The 7,559-nt window shown below is 40.7% G+C and overlaps 1 protein-coding gene across 1 annotated transcript in view; it reads left to right on the top strand.

Moving 5' to 3' along the window:
* Positions 1–5,024: 5,024 nt before the first annotated feature.
* The window catches only part of MAP3K12 (mitogen-activated protein kinase kinase kinase 12), a gene marked incomplete at its 3' end in the record, with an annotated part of 25,541 nt that continues 23,006 nt past the window's right edge, over positions 5,025–7,559 (top strand). Inside the window, exon 1 of the mRNA XM_009575176.1 lies at positions 5,025–5,090. The remainder of the gene's footprint in view (positions 5,091–7,559) is intronic.

Genomic DNA, 7,559 nt, shown 5'->3' with positions numbered 1-7,559 from the left:
TTTGGTTTTTTTTTTTTTTTTTTTTTTTTTTCTTCAGTTCCTGGAGTATTGTTGAAGGCAATACAAGGTCAAAGGAAGTCATCATATAGTCTTATGTACTCCTACCCACCATATCTTGCAGAGCACACTCAGTCAAAAAACAACTGGCAACTGTATGGAAGATGGTTTTGCTGTAAGAAGCCTCACTTTGGTAGCAGAAGTTGGTAGCACTTTCATTTGAAGACTGTACAGTGGTGGTACAAGTGTCCGTGAGTTTGTTTGAACAGCTTTTGGGTAGACACTTGAAAATATGGGTAGCTTTCTCTCAGGGTATTACGTATGTATGAGTTTGTAGCCATCTCCAGCTCTCTGCTTTCATTTTTAAGCAGATCTAAACGTCTCACCATGGCTCACTAATGATGCTGTTTTGTGAGCAGAGGCAGCTCTGATGTTTCTGATCTGAGAGTGTCTGAGCCTTGTTCCAGGGATAGCCCTATTGCCTGTGTAGCAGCAACTTGGTCACCAAAATGTACACCCTAGATTCATCCTACCCCAAAGGCAACACCTTAATCGGAGGGGGCTCATCTTCTAGCTACGGGCTCTGTGCCGTGATGGCTCAGCAGCTGACACAAGAGCAGCGAGGCAGGAACTGAAATCTGAGAAATCTCCGAAATCACTGTGGCTGTCCCGCTGTAAACAGACTCCCTTACAAAACAGGGCTTGTAATTAGGGTCCCTAACTCAAATTGCAGCTCACCTGTTCTCATGGCATTGCACATGTACCGCTTTTGGGCTTTTTCTCTTTGAGTGACTTTTTTTCTTTCGGTCACACTTCTTGGCTCCCAGCTCTTGGCTCTGGTCCTGTCAAATTGCAGTCCTGTTCACCTGCCTTTGCAGGAAGGACTTCTCAAAGTCTCAGATCTGGGGAGATTCTGGTTAAAAGCCTGAAGAACTGATGGTTTAAGTATGATTTTTTTTCTTCCCTCCTGTCACCCACCCCACTGGTGAAGATTAGGACATTCGGAAGAGGAATGTATGCCTACAGGGTTGGAAGAGTGGATCAAAGATTTCACAGATTTTAGAACTTGACAATGAAATGTCCCTCTAGCTGTCTTATCTATGCAAATATTTACTTAGGCGTTCTCCTGTTAGAGAATCATTTGCTCTTTTACTTCACCTATTTATTCATCCAGGTAGAAAGTTTTCACAATGGAGTTCCTCTTGTACCTCCAAGTGTGTGCCGAGTAGATTTATAAACAGCCTCATTGATGTATAATTATGAAATTAGCCTTTAAGTCACTTTCATCTCTTTTCTAATTTTCTGCTTTTGTTAGTGGAATATGCCACAAGAAGTGTTAGGTATTCGCTTTGATTTTCTGCTTCCCTGTGTGTCTGTAACTGGCCACCGTCAGGGACGGGACACTGGGATGAATGAGCCTTTGGTCCGATGCAGCAGAACCATCCTTTCCAATCAAAGGTTGTATTAGGATTTTAGTCCAAGATCAGTGTCGAGTTACTAAGGCCTATAAAAAGCAAACGTATGCTATTTTTGAATATTGGCATAATATTGTTCTCAGTCTTCTGCAATATTAGTAGTTTTCCAATTTATTAAAATTGAAGGTCACAGGATTGGAGAACTTGTTAAATGATTATTTTAGGGCTGGGCTTAAACTAGTATGATGTGCCAGCTTGAAATGTTATGCCTAGCAGATGCTGTATAACATTCCTATTAGTTACTAATTGGCTTGAAAGTACTTAATTATCTTGTCTTTTTCAAATATGGCGAACAGATATTTTTTAAATACTTCTAGCTTTCCCTTTTGCACCCATTACCACCAGTTTTGCCTGCTAGGTCTAGTTACTTAGTTACTCATATATCCTTTCAGAAATCCTGCTACCTGTGAACTTTTTAATAGCACTTGTGTGCTCCCTTATGAACTTTGGGGGGTTTTTAATATCTTACACCCTTGTTGTACTTTGTACATTTTTTTTTTCTGTTTTCACATTAATACTGAACTAAACTTATCTGTAGAATTGTGTTTGAGAATCTGATACTTCACAGGTTTCCCTGCTGTTACCAGTGTTTTTGTCTGAATGAGAAGGAGGAAAATAATTTCTCCTTCTAATATTGATCAACTTAGTTTCTCACCTTTACATCAAAATGTAATGTGTACTATTAAAATATGTAACTGGTTGCAGCCATCCTGTTTTCTAATGCTGTTGTTTGGCTACCAACATAATCTTCTAACAGCCATCAATTTTAGGCCGATGGTTGGTTTTTCTTTTTCATAATGAGTTAAGGTAGTTATCTTGCATTTTAAATTCAGCACCTTTGTGTTTGAAAATTTTAATCTGAGCTTTTGAGACGTAGATGAAATTGAGCATTGGTATGCTGAACCAAGTCACCATGGAGAAGAAAATCTTAAGTTGTACGTGCAAGCTCTTTTCCTCTACTGGAGTCTTCCTGGGGTTTTGTTCCCACTTATTTTCCCTGCTGGGTGTAAATGTCACTGCAATTAACCCTTGGAAACCTCTGAAAATTATTTTCCTTTCTATTTTTATTCTGACTTTTCTCGTTCTATAGCAATATTTCTCCTTTTCTTCCACTTCTTGCATGTGGTACTGTGCTCCCCCTTCTAGTTCCTGAATTTATCCCTTTTTGCTTTAGGGTAAGAGAGTAAATTACCATTTTTGTTGCTGTTTTGAAAATGCCAGGGAAATCTGGAAGCTGTTGTTTTCGTACCATGGTGCAGAGGTCGTCTGTAAGGCAGAGTGTTGGGCTCTGAAGGGGAAGGGAAGGCAGCGAGTCAGAGCAGGGCCTCCGAACTAAGTAACCTGATGCAACTGGGGTTTGAAATCGTGACGTGAAGTGATCCCTTTGAAGACATGTGTCTCACTATACCTCCACTCCTGCTTCTCCTTCTGTATAGTAGCACTCAATCTGTAGCGGTTGCATTGTCTGGGTAGAAATCTCATGATTTGTATTTTGTGACTTTTAGCTCTTAAAGAGTAGATATTTCTTCGGTAAAAGTTAACCTGCACTGTCTTTGATCTTGAAAGTAGATAACAAGAAATTTGCATTAATTTTAATTTTCTCTGGCCAGCTTTATAAAGCTCAATTCAACAACCAAAGTCCAAAATCAAAGCTCAATTTATTATGGCTGCTGTTGAAATTCAGAGGATACTAATACTTTCCTATCATTGCAACTCTTTGCTGGAGTGATAGTATCTAATAATATGCTATGGTACAACTAAGAGACAAAGATGTGCTGAGCAGCAGATGTAGGAGTCCATTGACTCCCCAATGGTGTCTTTTGGCATGACGGAACTGGAGAAGAGAAGAACTGGCTGTACTGCCCTGGCTGTCCGTTCCTTGCTCCATGTCAAAGATGCATTAAAAAAAAAAAATTACTGTCTTAATACATGCAAATGCCTTCCTATCCCCTCATATCAGTACATTTTTAGGTAAGTATTGTCTCTGTAGGTGTGGCTGTATTAGCTTCCAGAAAGGCTTTTGCATCCTGCCCTTCTCCTCCCTCCACACAAGCTAGTATCAGTGGTGCTGGCTCACATGATATCAAGTAGCACTAAATCCTTGTTTTCTAAACCCAGATCCGCATTGTTGTTACATCCAGTCCTGGTTTATTTTGGGATGTTAGCCAGTTTCCATAAGGAAAGGTGTGATTCTCTTAAGATGTGCTCCACCAGAGTATGTTTTGGGACATTCTATTTTTGCATAATTGCTTCCTACTTGCTAGGAAAAGGGGTGGTGAAAATATGGAAATTCTGGCTCTTAATAATTTGGAGGATACAAATTGTTTAGAAGGAGTTTTAGAGATCAGATTGATGAATCCTGGTAAACCCTGAGATGGTATAATTGCATAGCTTACAGCCCAGGTTTTCCTTGAAACCTTGACCTTAATTCCTGGTTATGCTCATCCCTCCACTCCTTCCCTCATATTTCAAAGATACAAAAAAAAGGCAAAACTTGTGCTCTTCCTCTGTCCGGATCAAAGTTAATCATAGCCACTCTTGCATGTGTTCACCAGGACATTGTTATCTATTTGGGCGTCCAAAATGACGCCCTGCGCCCTTGCATCTGGTATGCGGAATTAAGTATATTCATTGGCATGGATTTGAAAATGAAATGAAAATGGCTGGTAGGCTGTGATACATGAATGTTGTGCCCACTGTTCATTACGTAGTCTCAAGTGTGAAACTACGCGTGCTCCGATTTTTGTTTCTGAATGTTTCTGACGTTGTGAGCTTGTCTGCCCGCTGTTGGGAATGTTTGATGAGAGCTGAATGCGTGATTTTGTTAGTGCTCCTATTTTTATTTTGTTGGTGCTTTTGCATCACTAATCAAATACAAGCCTCCTATTGTTCTCCCTGCAGCTTCCTTCCAGTACATGCTTATACTTAGTTATTTTAATAATAATACCCAGGGTTTGTAATCCTGACAGAAGCCAGAGAGATGATAAACTCCTTTTCTGATTACTAAATACATTTGATTCATATGACAGATGGCTGTTATTTGATATGCTGTTGTTATCCAAGCTGTACACAGGGGCAGAAACTCGCCGGAGCAATGACTTGAAGGCATTAGAGGATGTCCTCACCCGGTCCTCGCCGCGGAATGGCAGCAGTGATGCCATTTTACCCAACAGCTTCACTTCAGTTACGAACAAATTGTTTTCCGCGTCCTCTCCCCTGCCTCGCGCACGTAGTAGAGAGGCGCGCAGCCTTCCCAGCTGGCGGGGGAGCCCCGCGTTTCGGGGCGGCTCGGTGGTGGGCTCGGGCTGTTTGGTGCCCAGATTTTTGCTGGCAGAAGGCGGCTGGCGGTGCCTGCGTGGATTGGCTGCCCCCCTGCTCCCCTCTCTCTCTCTCGCGGTGCGCAGCCCCAGCCAGCGCCGCCGAATCTCGAAACAGCCCGATTTACATCCATTCATGAATCCGTGACGTCAGCACGCTTCTGTGCTTCTTTGCAGCAGGCTGCAGGATTGTGTGGGTGGAATTTCCTTTTATTTTGCAACGCTTCCTTTTTTTTTTTTTTTTGCCTTCCATCTTTTTAAAACAAGAAAATGGAGCATCACATAGGAAATCTTAATCCTTGTAAGTATTTAGATGAAAATGTCTTTTTTTGAAGCGTGTGTGTTTGTGTGTGTGTGTTTAATGGTCAGTGTTACCCTTTCGCCATTTATTTCAGAGGGACAGATGGATGTTGCATTTGTGATGTGAAAGGGCTGAAAAAATGATGCTGAGAGAAGGGAAGAGGAAACGTGAAACCTCAATTTATCCATCACTGCATATACATCTGATAGGTGGCCTGTCCTTTTGCTTGTCAGTGTGCTAGACATTTTTCAGTTGCAATTTTGCACGTTATCTTCTTGTGCCCCCTTTTTAAAGGGGAAGGGAATGGCAATGGAGAATGGATATATATGGAATATACAGGGAATGACATAAGAATTACTAGAGATAGTATAAAGAAGCAGAATCGTATTTTTTGCCTTCTAGGCAATTGTAGTTTTTTTTTTCTTCCTTGTGGGGTAATCAAACAATTCTTCTGCTGTGTTACAGTAATAAATAATTTAATTTGATTTTTGAGATGTAGAAGAGATGTGTTTTTCTTTCTATCAGCCCGGTAGGAATTTGTTCCTTTATTATTGAAAATAGCAGTTTGAGCTGTCTCTGTTGTGCTGAACACATGATTTTTACCCCTCATTTTCCTAATAGATGAGGAAGCTGGGAGTACCATTGCAGTTAACGATACGGTTCACTGGGGCAAGATTTGTCATATTCTTGCTTACCTGAATGGGACATGATGTCATGTTTTCCCCCAATGAAATGAATGGAGCTGCTCTTTATTTTTGTTTTGGGGGGGTGGTTTAGGTACTGCAATAGCTTAATCATATCAAGCCACATGTCTCTCTTAAGTAAATGAAAAATTGGGTATTTTAAGTTGACCTGGAGAAAGATGACATCAGGCCCATGTGTTTGGATATACTGATTTTATCAATAGGCAGTCTGTTCAATAGAAGAAACTGAAGGAATGTATTTTGATCGATAATTTTGAGGGAGAAAATATGAAAGTATTTCAAATAAAAAACAAATGGATGAGTGAAATGAGAGAGATTCAGCCTGACTCGCAGATGTGGGCACTTTTCACAGTAACTGCTGTGTGTGTAGCCACAGACACCTTGGGATATCCTAGAATGTGGAAGTTAAAGTTGTCATTGGTTTAAAAGTTTTTGTTACTATCTTTTTTGTTGTGTCCCCAAATGTATGCGGCTTTTTGTTTCTAGAGAGAGACAACCCTTTGAACCTCTGTTTCTGCAACAGACTTCGGCTGTGAAAAACAAATCACGATTTTGATGTAGTGGGTTTTTTTGTTTGTTTGTTTTGCTTTAACACCAGTTTTGTCTCCTGTATTTTGGGCCTCCAGTCTGATTCTTTGATCTAGAATGGTCCTGTCATTTAGATTTGTCTTTGTCCCCTGCTGCCTGATAGTTAAATTTATAGCTGGCATTCATTTTGACCCCTGTGCCTGGAATTAGCAAATAACTTCTAGCACAGAATATATGGTAGGGACTCTTACTGCTTCTCAGCTAGACGTGAACTTGTGTTTAAAAATGTGTGGGTGGTTGTTTTTTTTTCTTGTTGCATTACTAACCTTCCTCTTTTGTCCCCTATTGTAAAGAGTTTTAAGTGGCTTATCTCCAGTGGATCAGAAAATTGAGTAATGATTTATTTGAAAATCTCTTCATAGGTAAGCAGTTTCACAATTAATAGTTATTAAAATATGGCTCTGCTCTAAGCAGAGGCAGGATAAGAAAGGTTTTACAGTATTTCCTGTTTTCTTATGACTTTTTTACAGCAAATAGGAGAAGGTGACTGATTAGACTGGAGTTGTTCATATCTGGTACCTGTTCCAGGCTTTCTGCAGTTGAAATGTGTGGAGTAGATTTCAAATAGTAGGACTTCTCAAAATGGCAGAGTCTTTAAATAAAGTTTTCATACACAAAAATAAGAGGTCTGACATTGGTCATATGAACAAATTTAAAATCAGTGCAGGTTCTTCTTCAGCTCTGGTCCCTGGGGCCAGGGTAAGCAGGGGAAGGCGCCCAAACCTGTGTTTTAGCCAAGCTCTCACCTGAGATCCCGTGTTTGGAGGAAGACAGCAGCAGACTTACTGCTTTTACAACTTCCAGTGAGTTTCTCAGCCTTAACTGAATCAAAATGAGTCAACTGAGGCAAATGTTACCTCTGCATCTGCAGAAGAGGCTGAAGCTCTCAGGGGTTTGGCCCTTCAGCAAGCCCTGGCCAGCTTATGGGACTTTTTTTTTTTTTTTTTTTTAATCCCTCCTTGGCAAATATGTCCCGTGCATGGGCTTTAGTCTTTTGTAGGCTGCTGTTTTTGTGACATTACAGCAAATCACTCTTGCTTCTTGTGGAAGAGGGAGTAAATATTTCACCTAAAACACATACTACTTTGGATTGAATAGCAAGTTGGCAGCTGCGGCAGAAATACCGAGGTGGGCTGGGAGCAGAGACACTGTGTGTACTTACTCCCACCCCTATAAA

This window comes from Fulmarus glacialis, unplaced genomic scaffold, assembly GCF_000690835.1.
Source record: "Fulmarus glacialis isolate BGI_N327 unplaced genomic scaffold, ASM69083v1 scaffold10683, whole genome shotgun sequence".
NCBI lineage: Eukaryota > Metazoa > Chordata > Aves > Procellariiformes > Procellariidae > Fulmarus > Fulmarus glacialis.
The sequence above is the reverse complement of the archived record's forward strand: the minus strand, read 5'-3'. Positions and strand labels throughout refer to the sequence as shown.